The sequence below is a fragment of the Oryctolagus cuniculus genome, chromosome X (genome assembly GCF_964237555.1).
Source record: "Oryctolagus cuniculus chromosome X, mOryCun1.1, whole genome shotgun sequence".
Lineage (NCBI taxonomy): Eukaryota > Metazoa > Chordata > Mammalia > Lagomorpha > Leporidae > Oryctolagus > Oryctolagus cuniculus.
The window spans coordinates 115,583,233-115,608,217 of NC_091453.1; positions in this window are offsets into that span (position 1 = coordinate 115,583,233).

Genomic DNA, 24,985 nt, shown 5'->3' on the forward strand with positions numbered 1-24,985 from the left:
CAGATTCCTATGTCTCTTTTAAAATTTACAAGCTTTTCTCCCAGGTTATTCTCAAACCTCCTACATAATCAAATACTTCTCCCTTCAGCATAGTGTGGAGCAGACAGAGGTTAAAAAATTGAACCTATTTTCACAGATCTTTTCAGTCTCCCCAAGCCACAGAGAATGATTACACAAATTTTATCTCATTATAACCTAAAGATTTTCATTAGAGCTTTAAGAATCACTAACTTTTAGGGCCGGTGTTGTGGCATAGAAGGTAAAGCCACTGCCTGCAATGCCAGAATCCCGTATGGGCACTGGTTCAAGTCCTGGATGCTCCACTTCCAATTCAGCTCCCTACCAATATGCCTGGGAAAGCAGCACAAAATTGCCCAAGTGCTTAGGCTCCAGTCCCCACGTGGGAGACCCAGAAGAAGCTCTTGGCTCCAGCTTCTGTCTTGCCCACCCTTCGATGTTGTGGCCATTTGGGGAATGAAACAGCGGATGGAGGAACTTTCTCTCTGTATCTCTCTCTCTCTCTCTCTGTAACTCTGCTTTTCAAATAAATAAAACAAATCTTTTTTAAAAAATAATCACTAACTTTTTAAAGATTTATTTTCTTTATTTGAAAGGCAGAGTAATGGTGGTAGGGATAGAGAGACAGAGACAGAGAGCGACACACAGCATATGTTCAAGATTCTCATCTTCCATCTACAGGTTCACTCCCCAAATGACTGTAAGTCTGGGGCTGGGGCTGGTCCAGGCCAAAGCCAGGAGCCTAGGACTCCATCCAGGTCTCTCATGTGAGTGTCAGGGTCCAAAGCTATCTTCTATGCTTTCCCAGGTATATTAGCAGGGAGCTGGATCCAAAGTGGACTAGCACTCATATGGGAAGCCAGTGTCACAGGTGCACAGGTGGTGGCTTAACCCTCTGCATAATACTGGTCCAAGAATCACTAACTATTGAGCTTTTAGACTATGCTAAGTTGCTTGTATGCATTATTTGAATTCACCAACTACCTAACCCTGTGTGCTAGGTGTTACCATCATCTGCAGTTTACATATAAGGAAACCAAGATATGGAAAACTTTATTTATTTGCCCAAGGACATACAGTCCATGAGTGACAAAGTGAGGCTCTTGGTCTGTATGCCTCCTAAGCCACAGTCTCTAACCACTCTGCATCCTGTCCCAAATTTACCTCCCTGTAAACACAAAAGTCCCTGGGACCTGACAGAGTGATCATTTTCTTTTTTTAGAAAACTTTTATTTAATAAATATAAATTTCAAAATTACAACTTTTGGATTATAGTGGTTCTTCCCCCATAACCACCTGCAACCCTCCCATCTCCCACTCCCTCTCCCATCCCATTCACATCAAGATTCATTTTTAATTATCTTTATATACAGAAGATAAACTTAGTATATACTAAATAAAGATTTCAACAGTTTGCACCCACACAGACACACAAAGTATAAAGTTCTGTTTGAATACTAGTTTTACCGTTAATTCTCATGGTATAACACATTAAGGACAGAGATCCTACATGGGGAGTAAGTGCACAGTGACTCCTGTTGTTGATTTAACAATTGACACTCTTATTTATGATGTCAGTGATCACCTGAGGCTCTTGTCATGAGCTGCCAAGGATCATGTTCCATTTTTTCCTTGCCAGGCCCAACTGCCACTCTCTTCCAAGATCAATCCCCAAGAATTAGTTTTCTCAAATTGCTTATGGGGACTGAAGTTGAACTTATTTGTTGGATTAAAAAATCATAATAATAAATAAAAGCTTGTCAAACTCCAGATAAAAATTTTCAGCATATTTCAGATGCTTTGAATTCAGTGACAAAATCAAATCAGACAGAGGGAGTAAACCTCAGTCCCTCACCCACACTCCCAGTGTTAGCTAGTTAAGAACTAAGAGTTTTGGTCTTAGAGCTCAGTTTCCATTCAGAGCAGGGCATGTGCAGTGCAGCAGATTCTGCAATGTCTGCTGGCCTCCAGGAAAATCCCAGCTAATTTGGGAAACTCTAAACTGTTTCAAGTTGTCTGAGAAACAGTGCTCTGGGGTTACATAGTGTGCAGCTCATGCTGCAAGTCCGAGACATAAGTCCAACACATGACTTTGCTGAGTATGATACTGCAAAACCAGTGCCTGGGGATGTCCTCTTCCTCCCATTCATTCATTAGCTCATAGAATATTTATTATATACCAGGTGACACAGAATAAGACAAATAAGATTCTTGATCCAAGAATTCAGAATCCTCTATTGGAGCAGCTAGACAAGGAAATAGAATTTTAAAAGTGTGATCAGTGATAAGAAAATGCAAATATAGCCGCTCTCATTCAACAGCTATTCTCAAAAGGTCTCTCTACTTTCAAAATGGTCCACAACGACTATGTACTCTTATACTCATCCATTCATGATTCATCCATTCATTCAATGGTTGAGACTATGATAGTTCCTGTTGGGAGAGTCGCAGGCTGCAGGGAGCACAGAGTGGAAACCTCCTCCTAGGCAGGGAATGCAAAGAAGGGACTAAGGTCTTTATAGAAGTGGCCTTGAAGCTGTAAGGAAAAGGCAGTCAGATAAAAGGGTCATTGAGCTTTCCCAAAACCCAGGTGGTGTGGAAAGTGAGACAGCAGGTATGACAAGGGCCACTGGAGCTATGGGAATCAGGGAGGATGTGGTCCCAGGGGTCAGGGGTATAGTCCACCAGTAGAGGCAGAGCTGAAACTTGAGCATAGCAGACTCCCGAGGTCAAATCTGGAAAAGAATGCTAAGGACAGAGAACCCCAGGCTCTCACTGCCAATGTTGATCTAAGCTCTGTTTATCTCAGCCAGTTCACAATCTTCAAAGGATGCTGAAATACTTTTCAAGGAATCAACGGTTACTTCCAATTTTCACCAGATTCCCCTTCAAAAACAGGTACAAAGTCGACAGCACCTGTTCCTGCCCAAAGGCATCTTAAAGTGGAGATTTGCAACACACACACACACACACACACACACACTTCTTACCGAGCTTATTTTTCTCTGTTTGCATAGGCCCATGCAACTTGGCTGAGGCGTTTACTGGCCAGGCCTCAGGCTGGTGACCACAATCATCATGGCCTTGGCAGGCAACTAAAAAGCCAAAACCACAAAATTCATGGCTTGGGGCAATTTACCAGGAATGCTGATTTATTTTGTTGCATTTAAAACATGCTAAGAAGCCTCCAAAGAAATTTCCTTTGGAGCCTGCTGTGGCTCCCCACATGCATCAGTCTGGATCTGCACCAAGCTTAAACTCTTTGGGGCCTCAAGCCAGTTGTGGATAGCTAGCAATGTGGAGGGGCTGTTCTTCCCAGAGACTGGATTGTGGGCCCCAGCAACCTGCTGCCGTATCACACTGAAGCTGCAAAGTAAGGCTCTAAAGAGGGAGGTGAGATGACTGTTCATCACTACTGACCAGACTTTCTTTTTTTTTTTTTATTTTTTTTTAACTTTTATTTAATGAATATAAATTTCCAAAGTACGAATAATGGATTACTATGGCTTCCCCCCCATACCGTCCCTCCCACCCACAACCCTCCCCTTTCCCACTCCCTCTCCCCTTCCATTCACATCAAGATTCATTTTCGATTATCTTAATATACAGAAGATCAGCTTAGTATACATTAAGTAAGGATTTCAACAGTTTGCTCCCACACAGAAACATAAAGTGAAAAATAATAGATGATTTTTTTTAATGATGATGAAATCAGATCAGACCTATTGTCATGTTTAATCCCAGTGAGAGTCAAGTTGGGAGTTGATAGTTTCTTTTCTTTTCTTTTCTTTTTTTTTTTTTTTTTTTTTTTTTTTTTTTTTTTTTTTTTTTTTTACAGAGGATCAGTTTAGTATGCATTAAGTAAAGATTTCAACAGTTTGCACCCCCATAGAAACACAAAGTGAAATATATTATTTGAGTACTCGTTATAGCATTAAATCTCAATGCACAGCACATTAAGGACAGAGATCCTACATGAGGAGTAAGTGCACAGTGACTCCTGTTGTTGACTTTACCAATTGACACTCCTGTCTATGGCATCAGTAATCTCCCTATGCTCCAGTCATGAGTTTCCAAGGCTATGGAAGCCCCTTGAGTTCTCCGACTCTTATCTTGTTTAGACAAGGTCGTAGTCAAAGTGGAAGTTCTCTCCTCCCTTCAGAGAAAGGTACCTCCTTCTTTGAAGACCTGTTCTTTCCACTGGGATCTCACTCACAGAGATCTTTTGCCAGAGTGTCTTGGCTTTCCATGCCTGAAATACTCTCATGGGCTTCTCAGCCAGATCTGAATGCCTTTAGGGCTGATTCTGAGGCCAGAGTGCTATTTAGGGCATCTGCCATTCTATGAGTCTGCTGAGTATCTCACTTCCCATGTTGGATCACTCTCCCCTTTATTTATTCTATCGGTTAGTGTTAGCAGGTACTAGACTTGCTTATGTGCTCCCTTTGACTCTTAGTCCTTTCATTATGATCAATTGCGAACTGAAATTGATCACTTGGACTAGTGAGATGGCATTGGCACATGCCACCTCGATGGGATTGAATTGGAATCCCCTGGTATGCTTCCAACTCCACCACTTGGGGCAAGTCCGCCTGAGCATGTCCCAAATTATACATCTCTTCCCTCTCCCATTCCCACCACCATGTTCAACAGGGATCACATTTCAGTTAATTTTCAACACTTAAGAATAACTGTGCATCAATTACAGATCTAAACCAGTCATATTAAGTAGAACAGATAAAAAAACTACTAAGAGAGATAATGTATTAAGTTGTTCATTAACAGTCAGGGCTATGCTGATCAGGTCACCGTTTCTCATAGTGTCCACCTCACTCCAACAGGTTTCCCTCTTGGTGTTCAGTCAGTCGTCACCGATCAGGGAGAACATATGGTATTTGTCCCTTTGGGACTGGCTTATTTCACTCAGCATGATGTGTTCCAGATTCCTCCATTTTGTTGCAAATGACTGGATTTCGTTGTTTCTTACTGCTGTATAGTATTCTAAAGAGTACATATCCCATAATTTCTTTATCCAGTCTATCGTTGATGGGCATTTAGGTTGGTTCCAGGTCTTAGCTATTGTGAATTGTGCTGCAATAAACATTAGGCTGCAGACCGCTTTTTTGTTTGCCAATTTAAATTCCTTTGGGTAAATTCCAAGGAGTGGGATGGCTGGGTCGAACGGTAGGGTTATCTTCAGGTTTCTGAGGAATCTCCAGACTGATTTCCATAGTGGCTTGACCAGTTTGCATTCCCACCAACAGTGGGTTAGTGTCCCTTTTTCCCCACATCCTCGCCAGCATCTGTTGTTGGTAGATTTCTGCATGTGAGCCATTCTAACCGGGGTGAGGTGAAACCTCATTGTGGTTTTGATTTGCATTTCCCTGATTCCTAATGACCTTGAACATTTTTTCATGTGCCTGTTGGCCATTTGGATTTCCTCTTTTGAAAAATGTCTATTGAGGTCCTTGGCCCATCTCTTAAGTGGGTTGTTTGTTTTGTTTTTGTGGAGTTTCTTGATCTCTTTGTAGATTCTGGTTATTAACCCTTTATCTGTTGCATAGTTTGCAAATATTTTTTCCCATTCTGTCGGTTGTCTCTTCACTCTCCTGACTGTTTCTTTTGCAGTACAGAAACTTCTCAATTTGATGCAATCCCAATAGTTGATTTTGGCTTTGACTGCCTGTGCCTCCCGGGTCTTTTCCAGAAATTCTTTCCCTGTGCCAATATCTTGAAGGGTTTCTCCAATGTTCTCTAGTAACTTGATGGTGTCAGGTCGTAGATTTAGGTCTTTAATCCATGTTGAGTGGATTTTTGTGTAAGGTGTAAGGTAGGGGTCTTGCTTCATGATTCTGCACGTGGAAATCCAATTTTCCCAGCACCATTTATTGAATAGACTGTCCTTGCTCAAGGAATTAGTTTTAGATCCTTGATCAAATATAAGTTGGCTGTAGATGTTTGGGTTGATTTCTGGTATTTCAATTCTGTTCCATTGGTCTATCCTTCTGTTTCTGTACCAGTACCATGCTGTTTTAATTACAACTGCCCTGTAGTATGTCCTGAAATCTGGTATTGTGATGCCTCCGGCTTTGTTTTTGTTGTACAAGATTGCTTTAGCTATTCGAGGTCTCTTGTGCCTCCATATAAATTTCAGCACCAATTTTTCCAGATCTGAGAAGAAGGTCTTTGGTATCTTGATTGGTATTGCATTGAATCTATAAATTGCTTTTGGGAGAATGGACATTTTGATGATATTGATTCTTCCAATCCATGAGCATGGAAGATTTTTCCATTTCTTGGTATCCTCTTCTATTTCTTTCTTTAAGGTTTTGTAATTTTCATCGTAGAGATCTTTAACGTCCTTGGTTAAGTTTATTCCAAGGTATTTGATTGTTTTTGTAGCTATTGTGAATGGGATTGATCTTAGAAGTTCTTCCTCAGCCATGGCATTGTCTGTGTATACAAAGGCTGTTGATTTTTGTGCATTGATTTTATACCCTGCTACTTTGCCAAACTCTTCTATGAGTTCCAATAGTCTCTTGGTAGAGTTCTTTGGGTCCCCTAAATAAAGAATCATGTCATCTGCAAAGAGGGATAGTTTGAGTTCTTCCTTCCCAATTTGTATCCCTTTAATTTCTTTTTCTTGCCTAATAGCTCTGGCTAGAACCTCCAGAACTATATTGAATAGCAGTGGTGAGAGTGGACATCCCTGTCTGGTCCCAGATCTCAGTGGAAATGCTTCCAACTTTTCCCCATTCAATAGGATGTTGGCTGTGGGTTTTTCATAGATTGCTTTGATTGTATTGAGGAATGTTCCTTCCAAACCCAGTTTGCTTAGAGTTTTCATCATGAACGGGTGTTGTATTTTATCAAATGCTTTCTCGGCATCTATTGAGAGAATCATATGGTTTTTCTTCTGCAGTCTGTTAATGTGGTGTATCACATTGATTGTCTTGCGCACATTAAACCATCCCTGCATACCAGGGATAAATCCCACTTGGTCTGGGTGGATGATCTTTCTGATGTGTTGTTGCATTCTTTTTTTTTTTTTAAACTTTTATTTAATGCATATAATTTTCCAAAGTACGACTTATGGATTACAATGGCTTCCCCCCCATACCGTCCCTCCCACCCACAACCCTCCCCTTTCCCACTCCCTCTCCCCTTCCATTCACATAAAGATTCATTTTCGATTATCTTAATATACGGAAGATCAGCTTAGTATACATTAAGTAAGGATTTCAACAGATTGCTCCCACACAGAAACATAAAGTGAAAAATAATAGATGATTTTTTTTAAATGATGATGAAATCAGATCAGACCTATTGTCATGTTTAATCCCAGTGAGAGTCAAGTTGGGAATTGATAATTTCTTTTTTTTTTTTTTTTTTTTTTTACAGAGGATCAGTTTAGTATGCATTAAGTAAGGATTTCAACAGTTTGCACCCCCATAGAAACACAAAGTGAAATATATTGTTTGAGTACTCGTTATAGCATTAAATCTCAATGTACAGCACATTAAGGATAGAGATCCTACATGAGGAGTAAGTGCACAGTGACTCCTGTTGTTGACTTTACCAATTGACACTCCTGTCTATGGCATCAGTAATCTCCCTATGCTCCAGTCATGAGTTTCCAAGGCTATGGAAGCCCTCTGAGTTCTCCGACTCTTATCTTGTTTAGACAAGGTCATAGTCAAAGTGGAGGTTCTCTCCTCCCTTCAGAGAAAGGTACCTCCTTCTTTGATGACCTGTTCTTTCCACTGGGATCTCACTCGCAGAGATCTTTTGCCAGAGTGTCTTGGCTTTCCATGCCTGAAATACTCTCATGAGCTTTTCAGCCAGCTCCGAATGCCTTTAGGGCTGATTCTGAGGCCAGAGTGCTATTTAGGACATCTGCCATTCTATGAGTCTGCTGAGTATCTCACTTCCCATGTTGGATCACTCTCCCCTTTATTTACTCCATCAGTTAGCTTTAGCAGGTACTAGACTTGTCTATGTGCTCCCTTTGACTCCCAGTCCCTTCACCATGACCAACTGTGAACTGAAACTGATCACCTGGAACAGTGAGATGGCATTGGTACATGCCACCTCGATGGGATTGAATTGGAATCCCCTGGTATGCTTCCAACTCCACCACTTGGGGCAAGTCCGCCTGAGCATGTCCCAAATTATACATCTCTTCCCTCTCCCATTCCCACCACCATGTTCAACAGGGATCACATTTCAGTTAATTTTCAACACTTAAGAATAACTGTGCATCAATTACAGATCTAAACCAGTCATATTAAGTAGAACAGATAAAAAAACTACTAAGAGAGATAATGTATTAAGTTGTTCATTAACAGTCAGGGCTATGCTGATCAAGCCACCGTTTCCCATAGTGTCCACCTCACTCCAACAGGTTTCCCTCTTGGTGTTCAGTCAGTCGTCACCGATCAGGGAGAACATATGGTATTTGTCCCTTTGGGACTGGCTTATTTCACTCAGCATGATGTGTTCCAGATTCCTCCATTTTGTTGCAAATGACTGGATTTCGTTGTTTCTTACTGCTGTATAGTATTCTAAAGAGTACATATCCCATAATTTCTTTATCCAGTCTATCGTTGATGGGCATTTAGGTTGGTTCCAGGTCTTAGCTATTGTGAATTGTGCTGCAATAAACATTAGGCTGCAGACCGCTTTTTTGTTTGCCAATTTAAATTCCTTTGGGTAAATTCCAAGGAGTGAGATGGCTGGGTCGAACGGTAGGGTTATCTTCAGGTTTCTGAGGAATCTCCAGACTGACTTCCATAGTGGCTTGACCAGCTTGCATTCCCACCAACAGTGGGTTAGTGTCCCTTTTTCCCCACATCCTCGCCAGCATCTGTTGTTGGTAGATTTCTGCATGTGAGCCATTCTAACCGGGGTGAGGTGAAACCTCATTGTGGTTTTGATTTGCATTTCCCTGATTCCTAATGACCTTGAACATTTTTTCATGTGCCTGTTGGCCATTTGGATTTCCTCTTTTGAAAAATGTCTATTGAGGTCCTTGGCCCATCTCTTAAGTGGGTTGTTTGTTTTGTTTTTGTGGAGTTTCTTGATCTCTTTGTAGATTCTGGTTATTAACCCTTTATCTGTTGCATAGTTTGCAAATATTTTTTCCCATTCTGTCGGTTGTCTCTTCACTCTCCTGACTGTTTCTTTTGCAGTACAGAAACTTCTCAATTTGATGCAATCCCAATAGTTGATTTTGGCTTTGACTGCCTGTGCCTCCCGGGTCTTTTCCAGAAATTCTTTCCCTGTGCCAATATCTTGAAGGGTTTCTCCAATGTTCTCTAGTAACTTGATGGTGTCAGGTCGTAGATTTAGGTCTTTAATCCATGTTGAGTGGATTTTTGTGTAAGGTGTAAGGTAGGGGTCTTGCTTCATGATTCTGCACGTGGAAATCCAATTTTCCCAGCACCATTTATTGAATATACTGTCCTTGCTCCAGGAATTAGTTTTAGATCCTTGATCAAATATAAGTTGGCTGTAGATGTTTGGGTTGATTTCTGGTGTTTCAATTCTGTTCCATTGGTCTATCCATCTGTTTCTGTACCAGTACCATGCTGTTTTAATTACAACTGCCCTGTAGTATGTCCTAAAATCTGGTATTGTGATGCCTCCGGCTTTGTTTTTGTTGTACAAGATTGCTTTAGCTATTCGAGGTCTCTTGTGCCTCCATATAAATTTCAGCACCATTTTTTCCAGATCTGAGAAGAAGGTCTTCGGTATCTTGATTGGTATTGCATTGAATCTGTAAATTGCTTTTGGGAGAATGGACATTTTGATGATATTGATTCTTCCAATCCATGAGCATGGAAGATTTTTCCATTTCTTGGTATCCTCTTCTATTTCTTTCTTTAAGGTTTTGTAATTTTCATCGTAGAGATCTTTAACGTCTTTGGTTAAGTTTATTCCAAGGTATTTGATTGTTTTTGTAGCTATTGTGAATGGGATTGATCTTAGAAGTTCTTCCTCAGCCATGGCATTGTCTGTGTATACAAAGGCTGTTGTTTTTTGTGCATTGATTTTATACCCTGCTACTTTGCCAAACTCTTCTATGAGTTCCAATAGTCTCTTGGTAGAGTTCTTTGGGTCCCCTAAATACAGAATCATGTCATCTGCAAAGAGGGATAGTTTGAGTTCTTCCTTCCCAATTTGTATCCCTTTAATTTCTTTTTCTTGCCTAATAGCTCTGGCTAGAACCTCCAGAACTATATTGAATAGCAGTGGTGAGAGTGGGCATCCCTGTCTGGTCCCAGATCTCAGTGGAAATGCTTCCAACTTTTCCCCATTCAATAGGATGTTGGCTGTGGGTTTTTCATAGATTGCTTTGATTGTATTGAGGAATGTTCCTTCCAAACCCAGTTTGCTTAGAGTTTTCATCATGAACGGGTGTTGTATTTTATCAAATGCTTTCTCGGCATCTATTGAGAGAATCATATGGTTTTTCTTCTGCAGTCTGTTAATGTGGTGTATCACATTGATTGTCTTGCGCACATTAAACCATCCCTGCATACCAGGGATAAATCCCACTTGGTCTGGGTGGATGATCTTTCTGATGTGTTGTTGCATTCTATTGGCCCGAATTTTATTGAGGATTTTTGCATCTATGTTCATCAGGGATATTGGTCTGTAATTCTCTTTCAGTGCTGCATCTTTTCCCGGCTTAGGAATTAAGGTGATGCTGGCTTCATAGAAAGAATTTGGGAGGATTCCCTCTTCTTCAATTGTTCTGATAGTTTGAGAAGAATTGGAGTTAGTTCTTCTTTAAATGTCTGGTAGAATTCAGCAGTGAATCCATCTGGTCCTGGGCTTTTCTTTGTTGGGAGGGCCTTTATTACTGTTTCAATTTCTGTCTCAGTTATGGGTCTGTTTAGGTTTTCGATGTCTTCCTGGTTCAATTTAGGTAGGTTGCATGTGTCCAGGAATCTATCCATTTCTGATAGGTTTCCCTGTTTGCTGGCATACAAGTCCTTGTAGTAATTTCTGATGATTCTTTTTATTTCTGTGGTGTCTGTTGTTACATTTCCTTTTTCATCTCTGATTTTATTGATTTGGGTCTTTTCTCTTCTTTTTTTAGTTAGTTGGGCCAATGGGGTGTCAATTTTGTTTATTTTTTCAAAAAACCAGCTCCTCGTTTGGCTGATTTTTTGTAATGTTTTTCTTGATTCAATCCTGTTGATTTCTTCTCTGATTTTAATTATTTCTCTTCTCCTACTAGATTTGGGTCTGGTTTGCTGTAGGTTTTCTAGATCCTTGAGGTGAATAGAAAGCTCATATATTTGGTGCCTTTCCAATTTCTTGATGTAGGCACCTATTGATATAAACTTTCCTCTTAACACTGCTTTTGCTGCGTCCCATAAGTTTTGGTATGTTGTGCTGTTATCCTCATTTACTTCCAGAAAGTTTTTGATTTCTCTTTTGATTTCTTCTATGACCCATTGTTCATTCAGGAGCATGTTGTTCAATCTCCATGTGTTTGCGTATGCTCTAGGGATTCCTGAGTTGTTCATTTCCAACTTCATTCCTTTATGGTCTGAGAAGCTGCATGGTATGATTCTAATTCTTTTGAATTTGCTGAGACTTGCTTTATGGCCTAGTATGTGGTCAATCCTAGAGAAGGTTCCATGTACTGCTGAGAAGAATGTAAAATCTTTAGCTGTAGGATTGAAAGTTCTGTATATATCTGTTAGATCCATTTGGGCTATAGTGTCGTTTAAATCTACTGTATCCTTGTTGATCTTCTGTCCTATTGATCTGTCTATTTCTGAGAGTGGAGTATTGAAGTCCCCCAGTACTATTGTATTGGGGTCTAAGTCTCCCTTTAAGTCCGTTAACAAATCTTTTAGATAAACCGGTGCCCTGTAGTTAGGTGCATATACATTGATAATTGTTATATCTTCCTGTTGAATTGATCCCTTAATCATTATGTAGTGTCCCTCTTTGTCTCTCTTAATGGTTTTTGTGGTAAAGTTTATGGTGTCTGATATTAAGATGGCTACGCCTGCTCTTTTTTCATTTCTGTTGGCATGGTATATCTTTTTCCAGCCTTTCACTTTCAGTCTGTATGGATCTTTGTTGGAAAGATGTGTTTCTTGTAAGCAGCAAATAGATGGGTTTTGTTTTTTAACCCAATCAGCCAAACGGTGTCTTTTAACTGGACAGTTCAGGCCATTCACGTTCAATGTGACTAATGATAAGTGGTAACTTTGCCCTGCCATTTGCCAAAGATAAGTTCTAATATATGCTTTGAATTCCCTGTGATCTTTTGCTGTGAGCTTTCCTTCCTTGGTTTCCTTCCTTTACCTTCTTTCATATTGATGACCGTGTTTCTTTGTTTCTGTGTGTAACACATCTTTAAGCATCTTTTGCAGGGCTGGACGAGTGGCAACAAATTCTTTCAATTTCTGTTTGTTATGAAAAGTCTTTATTTCACCTTCATTCACAAATGATAGCTTTGCAGGATATAATATTCTGGGCTGGCAGTTGTTCTCTCTTAGTACCTGGGCTATATCTTGCCATTCCCTCCTAGCTTGTAGAGTTTCTGATGAGAAGTCAGCTGTGAGTCTGATTGGAGATCCTCTGAGAGTAATCTGACGTTTCTCTCTTGCACATTTTAGGATCTTTTCTTTATGTTTCACTGTGGAGAGTTTAATTACAACGTGCCGTGGTGAGGGTCTCTTTTGGTCGTGTTTATTAGGGGTTCTGTGAGCTTCCTGTACTAGGATTTCTCTGTCCTTCTCCAAACCTGGGAAATTTTCTGCTAATATCTCACTAAAAAGGCCTTCTAATCCTTTCTCCCTCTCCATGCCTTCAGGAACTCCTAGAACCCGAATGTTGGGTTTTTTAATAGTATCCTGAAGATTCCCGACAATATGTTTTAGATTCCTAATTTCCTCTTCTTTTCTTTGGTCTGACTGTATCCTTTCCTGTTCTCTGTCTTCTAAGTCCGATATTCTCTCTTCTGCTTCTCCCATTCTGTTTGTAAGGCTCTCTATTGTGTTTTTCATTTGATCTATTGAATTCTTCACTTCAGTCACTATCCCAGTTTCCTGTTGTACTAGTTGTTTCGTTTCATTTTGATTCCTCCTTAATATTTCATTTTCACGAGAGAGATTTTCTATCTTGTCCATTAAGGATTTCTGTAGTTCAAGAATTTGTTTTTGAGAACTTCTTAATGTTCTTATCAATTTTTTGAGATCTGCTTCTTGCATTTCTTCTATGTCATCATCCTCATAATCTTGAATTGGGGTGTCTTTTTCATTTGAGGGCTTCATGGTGACTTCCTTGTTTTTATTACGTTGGTTTTTGCGTTTGTTATTTGTCATATTGGAGATATTTGGTTTCTTCACTGTGGTGCTTTTTCTTGTTATACTATGACTCTAGATTAAGTGGACTATCTGTTTTTGATGGAGCCTTAGGGCTTGAGATGGGTGTGGCCTGAGAGCTCTGTTTGGTGTGCCAAAGGTGACACTCCCAGGTTAGGCGTGGTAAACCTCTCTCTCTCTCTCTCTCTTTTTTTTTTGATTCAACAGGGAAGTAATTCCGCACAGCTGAACGAAGTTGGAGGTAGTTAGCAGGCAAATGATATACCCACAGGAGCCAGAGATCAGAAGCTCTTTCCCAAGGACCACACAGGGAATCTGTTCGGCCCTTAGAGTGGGCTCAAATTCTCCTTCAGTCTCCCACTGGGTTGCCAAAGTTACGGAATTGTAGCGTCTCTGGAGAGTGCTCACGTGAATTCCGTGAGTTCTCTCCCCCACCGTCTCTTTTTTCACAGTCTCAGTTCAGTAGCACCATAAATTTACTAAGTCCTAATCTCCTGTTAATTCGCCCCACCCAGAGTCAGGTTTTACTGCTAGGCTCAGGGCCGGTGCAGACCTGATGTCGCTCTGCTTATGACGTATGTCCAAGATGGCGCCTGCTCTTTGTCTTGCTCGCCCTTGAGAGGTGAGCGGAGAGAGAAAAACCCGTGTCCGTACCAGTCACCTTTTTTTTTTTCCCTCTCTCTCTCTTCCAGTTAGCTTGGTGAAGTCCCCCCCGCCCCGGGGGTTGTTCCCTCTAGTCTCCTCTCTCCGCTTGCCTGCCGTTGTCTCCGGTTATTGAGGTTCGGCTCACCTCGCGTTCCAGCGCTGGTGTGTTGAGTCTGCCGCTGATGTCCCGAACTGTGGGCTCCCACGCTCTCCACGCAGGTCTGCTCCCCTTCCAGCGCCGATGTGTGGACTCGGAGCCCTGGACTTCCCAAGTCTCCCCGCTGTTGCACTCCCCTTCGAGCACTTGCGCGCAGACCCTGCAGCTTGCGCAGCTCAGTCCCGCGGCTCGGCTTCCGCGGCTCAGTCCCGCGGCTCGGTCCTGCGGTTCGGCTTTCGCGCGCGGTGGGCGACCTTGTTCTCCCAGTAGGTCCTCCGATTCACGCCCACTGGATCCAGAAGAGTTTTGTCTGCAATATTTTCCTGGTTCTTTTTTCTGAGGCTGCCGTAACTCCCCTTTTATTAAACTAAATTTTCCCGGACTATCGGTGCGCGCCCTCACTATTCCGCCATCTTGGCTCCGCCCCCTGACCAGACTTTCACCCCAAGAGCCCAACACTAGAGCACTCAGGAAATTCTGCTTGCAGAATTCAAAAACATAGGCAGACCTGGTAGATCCAGGCTCTGCTGCCTTTAATCCGTGTGGCCTTGGGCATATCATACCACCTCTCTCTCAGCTTCCTCTTTGGTAAAATGAGAATAAGACAACTTTGAAGGGTTGCTGGAATGGTTAAAGAAGATGACAGATGTAAAATTGCTCCATAAACAGAGAGATCATCATATAAATTATCTTGTCATTCTTCCTTCTGCCCAAAGGAGAGACATGGGAGTAGTCAGCTGCTTGCTACTCATGGCAGAGGTGGCAGCAGAAACAGCTGGAGGGATAAAATAGGCAAGGGATCTTGGCAGAGAAGACGCTTGCTTGGCAGAACTAGGTAATTGGAACTTCAGGAACTACAATCTTCTGGCAGTGTTAAGTGGATATGCCCTTCAACTTGCCTTCCATTCTGATTTTTCGAATTGCCTTCTAAGCCTTTCCAAGTGTCCATCAATGCTAGTGCCTGGACACATCTACTGTGTGCTTAGTACTCAATGAAATGAGGAGACAGCTCTTTGAAAAGATAAACAAAATTGATAAACCCTTAGCTCAGCTAACAAAGGAAAAGAAAGTAAACATTTCAAATACATAGAATTAGAGATGAAAATGCAAACATAATCACCTATACCACAGAAATACAAAGGATTGTTTGATATTGCTACAAACAACTATATGGAAGCAAACTTGATAACCTAGAATAAATGGACAAAGTCTGAGACATATATGCCTTACCCAGATTGAATCAAGAGAAAATAGAATAACTAAACAGATCAATACCAAGTACTAAAACTGAATTAATAAATTTAAAAAAAATCCTGAGGCCAACATTGTGCTGTAGTGGGGTAAAGCTGCTGCCTGCAACACCAGCACCCATATGAGCACTGGCTCAAGTCCCGGCTGCCCTACTTCCAATCCAGTGCCCTGCTAATGGCCTGGGAAAAGCAGTGGAAGATGGCCAAGTGCTTGGGCCCCTGCTACCAAGGTGGGAAACCCAGATGAACTTTCTAGCTCTTGGATCCATTCTGTTGCAGACATTTGGGGAGTGAACCAGCAGATGGAAGATCTCTCTCTGTGTAACTATGACTTTCAAATAAATAAACAAAATCTTAAAAAAAAAACTCTCATCAAGAAAATTCCAAGTCTAAATGACTTCAGTGCTGACTTCTACTAACCATTTGAAAAAGAATTAACACTGATTCTTCCTTTATGTGAAAAAAAAAAAAAAAACAGAAAAGAAGGGAATTCTTCCAAATTCATTTTATGAAACCACTGTTATCTTGATATCAAAGCCAGATAAGGACACAACAACAACAAAAAGCAAAGCTGCAGACCAATATGCTTGATATACATAGATGCAAAAGTTCTCAACAAAATATTAACAAATCAAATACAACAGCACATTTAAAAGATCATTCAGCATGATAAAATGGGACTCATCCCAGAGATGCAAGGATGGTTCGACATACGCAAATCAATAAATATGATGCGGGGCTGAGCTGTGGCGGAGCAGGTAAAGCCACCTCTTGCAGTGCCAGCATCCCATATGGGTGCTGGTTCGAGTCCCAGCTGATCCACTTCTGATCCAGCTCTCTGTTATCACCTGGGAAAGCAGTAAAAGATGGCCCAAGTCCTAGGGCCCCTGCACCCACATGGAGACCCAGAAGAAGCTGCTGGCTCCTGGCTTCGGATCGGCACAGGTCCGGCCATTGCAGCCATCTGCAGAGTGAACCAGCATATGGAAGACCTTTCTCTCTCTGCCTCTGCCTCTTTGTGACTCTGCCTTTCAAATAAAAAATAAAGCTTTAAAAAATAAATAAATAAATGTGATGCACCATATCGACAGAATGAAAGACAAAAACCACATGATCATCTCAATAGATACAGAAAAAGGATTTGATACAATTCAACATCCCTTCATGATTAAAAAAAAAAAAAAACTCTGACCAAATTAGGTATAAAAGGAGCATACTTCAATATAATAAAGTCATTTAAAAGAAGCCTACAGCAAAAGCTGGAGACTTTCTAAGATATGGAGCAAGACAAGGATGCCTATTTTCACCACACTTATTTCAACATAGTACTGGAGGTCCTAGATAGAGCAATTAGGCAAGAGAAAGAAATGCAGGGCATCCAAATTGGAAAGGAGGAAGCCAAACTTCCTCCTTTTACATCTATGTATATCACTGCTTGCACATGATGTGATCTTATATATAGAAAATCCCAGAGACGCCACCAAAAGCTATTAGAGCTAATACACAAATTCAACAACGTTACAGGATACAAAGTCAATGTACAAAAGTACGTAGCATTGTCATGCACCAATAGTGATTCATCTAAAAAAGAAATCAAGAAAGCAATCCTATTCCCACTTACTATGAAAAATTAAAATGCCTGGGAATAAATTTAACCAAAGTGGTAAAACTATAAATGACTGATAAAGAAATTGAAGAGAACAGAAACAGATGGAAAGACATCTATTTCCATAGACTGGAAGAATCAGTATTATTAAAATGTGCATACAGCTGAACGGAATTTACAAATTCCCCCCATAACCACCCTCCCACTCTACTCCCATCCTACCCCCTACTCCCTCTCCCATCCCATTCACATCAAGATTCATTTTTAATTATCTTTATATACAGAAGATCAACTCTATACTAAATAAAGATTTCAACAGTTTGCACCCACACAGACACACAAAGTATAAAGTACTCTTTGAATACTAGTTTTACCATTAATTCTCATAGTACAACTCATTAAAGACACAGGTCCTACATGGGGAGCAAGTGCACAGTGACTCCTGTTGTTGATTTAACAATTGACACACTTATTTATGATGTCAGTGATTACCTGAGGCTCTTGTCATGAGCTGCCAAGGCTATGGAAACCTTTTGAATCCACAAACTCCATCAGTATTTTGACAGGCCATAAGCAAAGTGGAAGTTCTCTTCTCCTGTCAGAGAAAAGTACATCCTTCTTTTATGGCCCTTCTTTCCACCTGGATCTCACTCACAGAGCTCTTTCATGTAGGTCATTTTTTGCCACAGTGTCTTGGCTTCCCATGTCTGAAATGTTCTCATGGGCTTTTTAGTTAAATCCAAATGCCTTAAGGGCTGATTAGGAGGTCAGAGTGCTATTTAGGGCATTTGTCCTTCTATGACTGTTGTGTGGCTTGAACCAAAGCAGTCTTAAGTAAAAATAACATTATATTATATTATATTATATTATATTTTACATATAATAATATAATGTTATAAAATTATATTATATTATATTATATTATATTATATAGCATTATATTTCCTGACTTTAAATACATTACAAGAGGGGCCAGTGCTATGGCATAGTGGGTAATGTCACCTCCTGCAGTGCCGGCATTCCCATATGGGCACCAGTTCCAGACCTGGCTGCTCCACTTCCAATCCAGCTCTCTGCTGTGGCCTGGGAAAGCAGTAGAAGATGGCCCAAGTCCTTGGGCCTCTACACCCGTGTGGGAGACCCAGAAGATGCTCCTGGTTCCTAGCTTCCAATCGTGCAGCTCCAGCCATTGCGGCTAATTGGGAAGTTAGTCCCTCCTCCTCCCACACTACCTCCCCCTCCCCCTCCCCCTCCCCCTCCCCCCCCCACTTTTGTACATTGACTTTGTATGCTGCAACATTGTTGAATTTGTGTATTAGCTCTAATAGCTTTTTGGTGCCGTCTCTGGGATTTTCTATATATAAGATCACATCATGTGCAAGCAGTGATATACATAGATGTAAAAGGAGGAAGTTTGGCTTCCTCCTTTCCAATTTGGATGCCCTGTATTTCTTTCTCTTGCCTACAAGAGATCAGTGCTGTGGTGTTAGCAGGAAAAGCCACCACCTGTTGTGCTGGATCCCACATGAGCACCAATTAGAGTCCCAGATGCTCCACTTCCAATCCAGCTCTCTGCTATGGCCTGGAAGAGCAGTGAAAGATGGCCCAAGTCCTTGGGCCCCTGCACCCCCATAGGAGACCCAGAAAAAGCTCCTGGCTTTGGATCGGCGCAGCTCCAACCATTGCGGCCAATTGGGGGTGAACTAGTGGATGGAAGACCTCTCTCTCTCTCTCTCTCTCTGCCTCTACTTCTCTGTAACTCTGCCTTCAAAATAAGTAAATACATATTTGAAAAATAAAATAAAATATATTACAAAACTATAGTAATTAAAACAGTATGATATTGACTTACATTGTCATTGGTTCTATTTCATTCAAAGAAATTATGAATGACTAATTGATGAAAAAACTGTATAAGGATGAAATGGTCATTTTTCCATTCAATTATTCTTTATAGTCATCGTGACATACAAACAGATCCGTAGACCAACGGACCAGAACAGAGATCCTAAAAGTAAAGCCAGAGGCCAACACTGTGGCGTAACAGATAAAGCTGCCACCTGCAGTGCCAGAATCCCATATGGGCACCAGTTCGAGTCCCAGCTGCTCCACTTCTGATCCAGCTCTCTGCTATGCCAGGGAAAGCAGTAGAAGATGGCCCATGTCCTTGGGCCCCTGCACCCGTGTGGGAGACCAGAGGAAGTTCCTGGCTCTTGGCTTCGTACTGGTGCAGCTCTGGCTGTTGCAGCCATTTGGGGAAATGAACTAGTATATGGAAGACTTTCTCTCTCTCTCTCTCTCTTCCTCTCTGTAACTTTGCCTTTCAAATAAAAATAAAATAGATCTTTAAAAAAAAAGCAAAGCCATGCATCTATAATCAACTGACTTTTACAAAGGCACTAAGAATATGTATTGAAAAAGGATAGTCATTTTTATAATGATGCTGGAAAAACTGGATATCCATACCAGAAGAATGAACCTAGACCCCTATCTTTCACTATTTAGAAAATTCAGTTTAAAACATATTAAAAATCTTAATAAGAGACCTGGAAATATGAGACTTTACTATTAGAAGAAAACATGGGGGGAACACTTTAGGAACTCAGAATGGGCAAAAAATTTCTGGATCAAACCCCCAAATCAAATAAAATGAAAGCAAAAATAAGGACCAGTGCTATGATGTAGAAGGTTAAGCCTCTGCTTGCAACGCTGGCATTCCATTTGGGCAACGGTTGAAGTCCCAGCTGTTCCACTTCTGATGCAGCTCCCTGCTAATGCACCTGAGAAAATAGGGGAAGATGGCCCAAGAACTTTGGCCCCTGCCCCCATGTGGTAAGACTGGAAGAAGTTCCTGGCTCCTGGCTGCAGCCTGGCACACCCCTGGCCGTTACAGCCATTTGGGGTATGAACCAACAGATGGAGGATCTCACATTCTCTCTCTCTTTCTGTAACTCTGCCTTTCAAATAAAAAAAAATTTAAAAAATAGATAAATTGGATTTCATCAATCTAAAGAGATTTTACACAGCAAAGAAAACAATTAGAGGAGGGGCCGGTGCTGTGGCTCAGAGGATTAACGCCCCAGCCTGAAGCACCGGCATCCCATATGGGCGCCGGTTCTAGTCCCGGTTGCTCCTTTTCCAAACCAGCTCTCTGCTATGGCCTGGGATAGCAGTATAAGATGGCCCATGTCCTTGGGCCCCTGCACCTGCATGGGAGACCTGGAAGAAGTTCCTGGCTCCTGGCTCCTGGCTTTGGATCGGCTCAGCTCCAGCTGTTGCAGCCATCTGGGGAGTGGACTGGCAGATGGAAGACCTCTCTCTCTCTGTCTTTCCCTCTCTCTGTAACTCTGCCTTTCAAATAAATAAAAAATAAATCTTCAAAAAAAAAAAACAATTAGAGGAGCAAAGAGACAAACTACAAAATGGAAGAAAATATTTGCAAGTTATACATCATAATATATAAAGAATTCAATAGTAAAAAACATCCAATAAAAATGAGCATTCAAATTTCTAACAGGTACATGAAAATAAATGTGCAACATATCAGGAAAATGCAGATCAAAACCACAATGAAGTATCAGTTCACTCCAGTAAGAGTGGCTATTACCAGAAATACAAAATTAAAAAAAAAAGCGTTGGTGAGGATATAGAGAAAAAGAACCTTCACACAGTGTTGGTGGGAATGTAAATTAGTACAGCTATTGTGCAAAACAGTATGAAGGTTCCTCAAAAAAACAAAAACTAAAACTACCATATGGTCTGGGAATCCCAGTCCTGGTTATATATCCAATGAAATCCATCTGTTGAAGAGACATCTGCACTCCCATGTTTTATTGCAGCACTATCACAACAATTCCAGGAAATGGAAACAATTGTTTAAGTATCCATCCACTGATAAATGGATAAAGAAAATGTACACAATGAGACATTACTAATCCAAAAAAGGTGAAATTTCATCATTTACAGCAACATGGATGGAACTAGAGGTCATTATGTTACATGAAATAAGCCAAGCACAGAAAGAAAGATATCACATGATATCACTCATGTGAAATAAAAAGTGACCTCATGGAAATTAAAAATATAATTGTGGGAGGCCAGAGCAGTTAAACTGCTGCTTGTGACACTAGCATCCCATATTACAGTGTTGAGTCGAGCCCCAGCTGCCCGACTTTTGATACAGCTTCCTGCTAATGAACCTAGGAAGACAATGGAAGAGGGCTAAAGTACTTGGGCCCCTGCCACCCACATAGGAGACCAAGAGGGAGTTCCTGGCTCCTGGCTTCAACCTGGCCCAGCTCTGGCTGTTGCAGTCATCTTGGAAGTGAACAGATGGAAGATTCTCTCTCTCTCTCTCTGCCTTTCAAGTAAATAAATCTTTGATCTTTAATCTCTAATCTTAAATCTTCAAATCTAAATAAAATAAGTCTGAAATGAATAAATAAATCTGAAATGTGTGTGTGTGTGTGTGTGTGTGTAATTGTAGTTATCAGAGCTTCAGGAGGAAGATGTGCAGGAGGAATTCGGAAAGATTGATTAATGGGTACTAGGTTACAGCTAGACAGGAGTAAGAAGTTCTGGGGATGCCAGTGTTGTGGTGTAGAGGGTAAAGGGACCCATATGGTTGCTGGTTTGTGTCTTGGCTGCTCCACTTCTGATCCAGCTCCTTGCTAATGGCTTGGGAAAACCGTGGAAGATGACCCAAGTGCTTGGGCCCCTGCCACCTACGTAGGAGACTGGAATGAAGCTCCTGGTTCCTCACTCCTGGTTTCAGCCTGACTCAGCCCTGGCCATTGAGGCCATCTGGGGAGTGAACCAGTGGATGGAACATCTCTCTCACTCTGTCTCTCCCCCCACCTCTCTAGCTCTGCCTTTCAAAGAAATAAATAAATCTTAAAAAAAAAAAGTTCTGGAGTTCTACTGCACAGTAGTGTGAAGATAGATAATATTAATTTATTGGATATTTCTCTATTAAAAACTAGACAATGGTATTTTTTGATGTTTTCATTATAAAGAAATGCTAAGTTATTGGAAAGATAAATATATTTACCCGAATTGGACATTACGCAATATATACATGTAACAAAACATCACATAGTATCCCATAAATATTTACAACTTTATGTCTCAAATTTTTTTTTGACAGGCAGAGTGGACAGTGAGAGAGAGAGACAGAGAAAAAGATTTTCCTTTTCCATTGGTTCACCCCCCAGTGGCCACGATGGCTGGCACTGCACCGATCCGAAGCCAGGAGCCAGGTGCTTCTCCTGATCTCCCATGCTAGTGCAGGGCCCAAGCACTTGGGCCATCCTCCACTGCACTCCCGGGCCACAGTAGAGAGCTGGACAGGAAGAGGAGCGACCGGGACTAGAACCCGGTCTGCCGGCGCTCAAATATTTTTAAATAAAAATTCAAAGGACAAGTTTATTTTGTTGAAAAAATTTTGACTCATTTTTTTGCATAATATACATTTTCCATGAATTTATTGAAGACCTCTCATATTCCTTGGAATAAATAATTTCAAATAAAACTAGCTTAAAAGTCAATGCTTACTTCTATAAAATAATAAATTTGTTTTCAAATATGATTAATTTTTCTCAGTATTATGTCTCTGTAACTTAAATAAACTGGAAAACAGAGAGTAACAGTAGTACCAAGTTTGAACATTTGTATAATATTGTAGAAAGGGGTTGGGGTCAGCGTTGTGGCACAGCCGGTTAAAGCCCTGGCCTGAAGCTTCAGCATCCCATATGGGCACCGGTTCTAGTCTCAGCTACTCCTCTTCCAATTTGGCTCTCTGCTATGGTCTGGGAAAGCAGTAGAAGATGGCCCAAGTCCTTGGGCTCCTGCACCCTCGTGGGAGACCTGGAAGAAGCTCCTGGCTCCTGGCTTCAGATCAGCGTAGCTCTGGCCATTGTGGCCAATTGGGGAGTGAGCCAGCGGATGGAAGACCTCTCTCTCTGTAACTCTATCTTTCAAATAAATAAAATAAATCTTTTTAATAAAAAAAGAAAAAAAGAAGAGGGGTAAATACTTTAGAAAACTGAAAATCAGTGTAATCAGTAAAAAGTTAAAACACACAGACGCTAAAAACAATTGTGTAACTAATAGTTTTTGTCCTTTTTTTCTATACATCTGCATTTTCTAACTTTCCTTTAAAGAACCTATATAACTTATCCATATTTGAACAATTGACAGTTGAAGAGAAAAATCAGTGCAGTTGCCATTTGAAATTTCAGTCTGAATATTCACAGCAGCGCAAAATAAGCTAGTTAGAACTTCAAAAAAATTAACCAGTTTAATTCATGCTGTTTGTTCACTGAGTTAATTTAATATACTTCTTCTAGAAAATAATGCATTATTCAGTTTAATCAATATTCATTTGTTCTTTGCATAATCGTATTTGCAAAAGCATTTATTAACAATGTGTTTGCAGACTCACAGAGAAAGTCCATGCTATAAGTGGAGTAAATTTTTGGAAATAAAAGAAAAACAATTTACTAACGTTAGATAATTATTGATTCTAATATGCTACAGGTTTTCATTTAAAATAAAGCCAGGAATCCTTTGTATATGTGATTTCTTTGAAAGCAGCAATAGATACACTGACAAATTAATGAATATCCTGTTAATTTAAGAGGAAATTAAATCTGGGTTACTATTGAATAGTTGTCATATTGGTACATGTAACACTGGCTCAAGCCAATTGTGCTATGGATATTTGCAAATGTTTTCTGTTGTGTAGCTAAGAAATAGGTATTTTCCCACTTCATTCTGGATACTTCACATCACATTGAAACAAAGGGCCAGTGCCAGCATCCCATATCAAAGTGCTGGTTCAAGTCCTGTTGCTCCACTTCCCACGCTTCCCAACCCATTCTCTGCTAATGCACCTGGGAAAGCAGTGGAAGATGGCCCAGGTACTTGGGCCCCTGTCACCTATGTGGGAGATCTGAATGGAGATCTAGGCTCCTGGTATCAACCTGGCTCAGCTCTGGCCATTGCAGCCATTTGAGGAGTGAACCAGAGGATGGAAGATTGATCTCCCTCTCTCCCCCTCTCTCTGTCACTCTGCCCTTCAAATAAATCTTTAAAGAAAAAAGAAAGAAACAGACAAAAGCTCATGTTAGGTTTTTCAAATGTTCTGACCTGAGAAAAGTCACCTTTTAGGAATAAAGAAGTTTCCCATGAGAGAATCCCATGAATTATTTCTTAATAATTTCTTTTAAGATTGTTATTTTCTATTTCTTATTTTTATGTAATTCTTCCGAGTTTGTACTTTAAAGAAGAAAATGGGAAATTAGATTTAGAGAATTTCTGATTAGTCTCTATTCACGACAATGCACCCTTTGGAGAAATGGGAAATGTCACAGTGGCACCTGCATTTTGTTTTTATTTGTTTAGTATTTTTTTTAGCTTAAATATAATTGTAAATTAAAAATAAATTAGTTAAAACGCTTTTCAGTTGGTTTGAAAACTTCCAGAAAAATATAACTTGGGGGAAGCTATTAGACTCATCATGTATCAGAATGCCAGGGTTCAAGTCTGGTCTCTGTCTTCGATTCCAGCTTCCTGATAATGTGCATCTTGGGAGGCAGCAGTCGTGGCACAAGTACCTGGGTCCCTGCCATCCATATGGGAAATCCTGACTGAGTTCATAGCTCCTGGCTTCGGCTTGGACAACTCCTAGATATGGGCATTGGAAAACGAACCAGCTGGGGATGGAGGGGTGGGAATTCTGTGTCCTGTTTATCTCTCCCCTCCCCCTCCCCCTCCCCCTCTCCCTCTCTACTTCTATCTCTAATTGTATCTCTTGTTCTCTCTCTGTCTCTTCCAAATAAATAAAAATTATTTTTAAAGAAGAAAATATAGCTTGATGAAGAGATGTGTGGTGATTAGTGTAAACACTAAAAAGAACTATACTACATTATTTTACCTTCCAGGATGGAGCCAC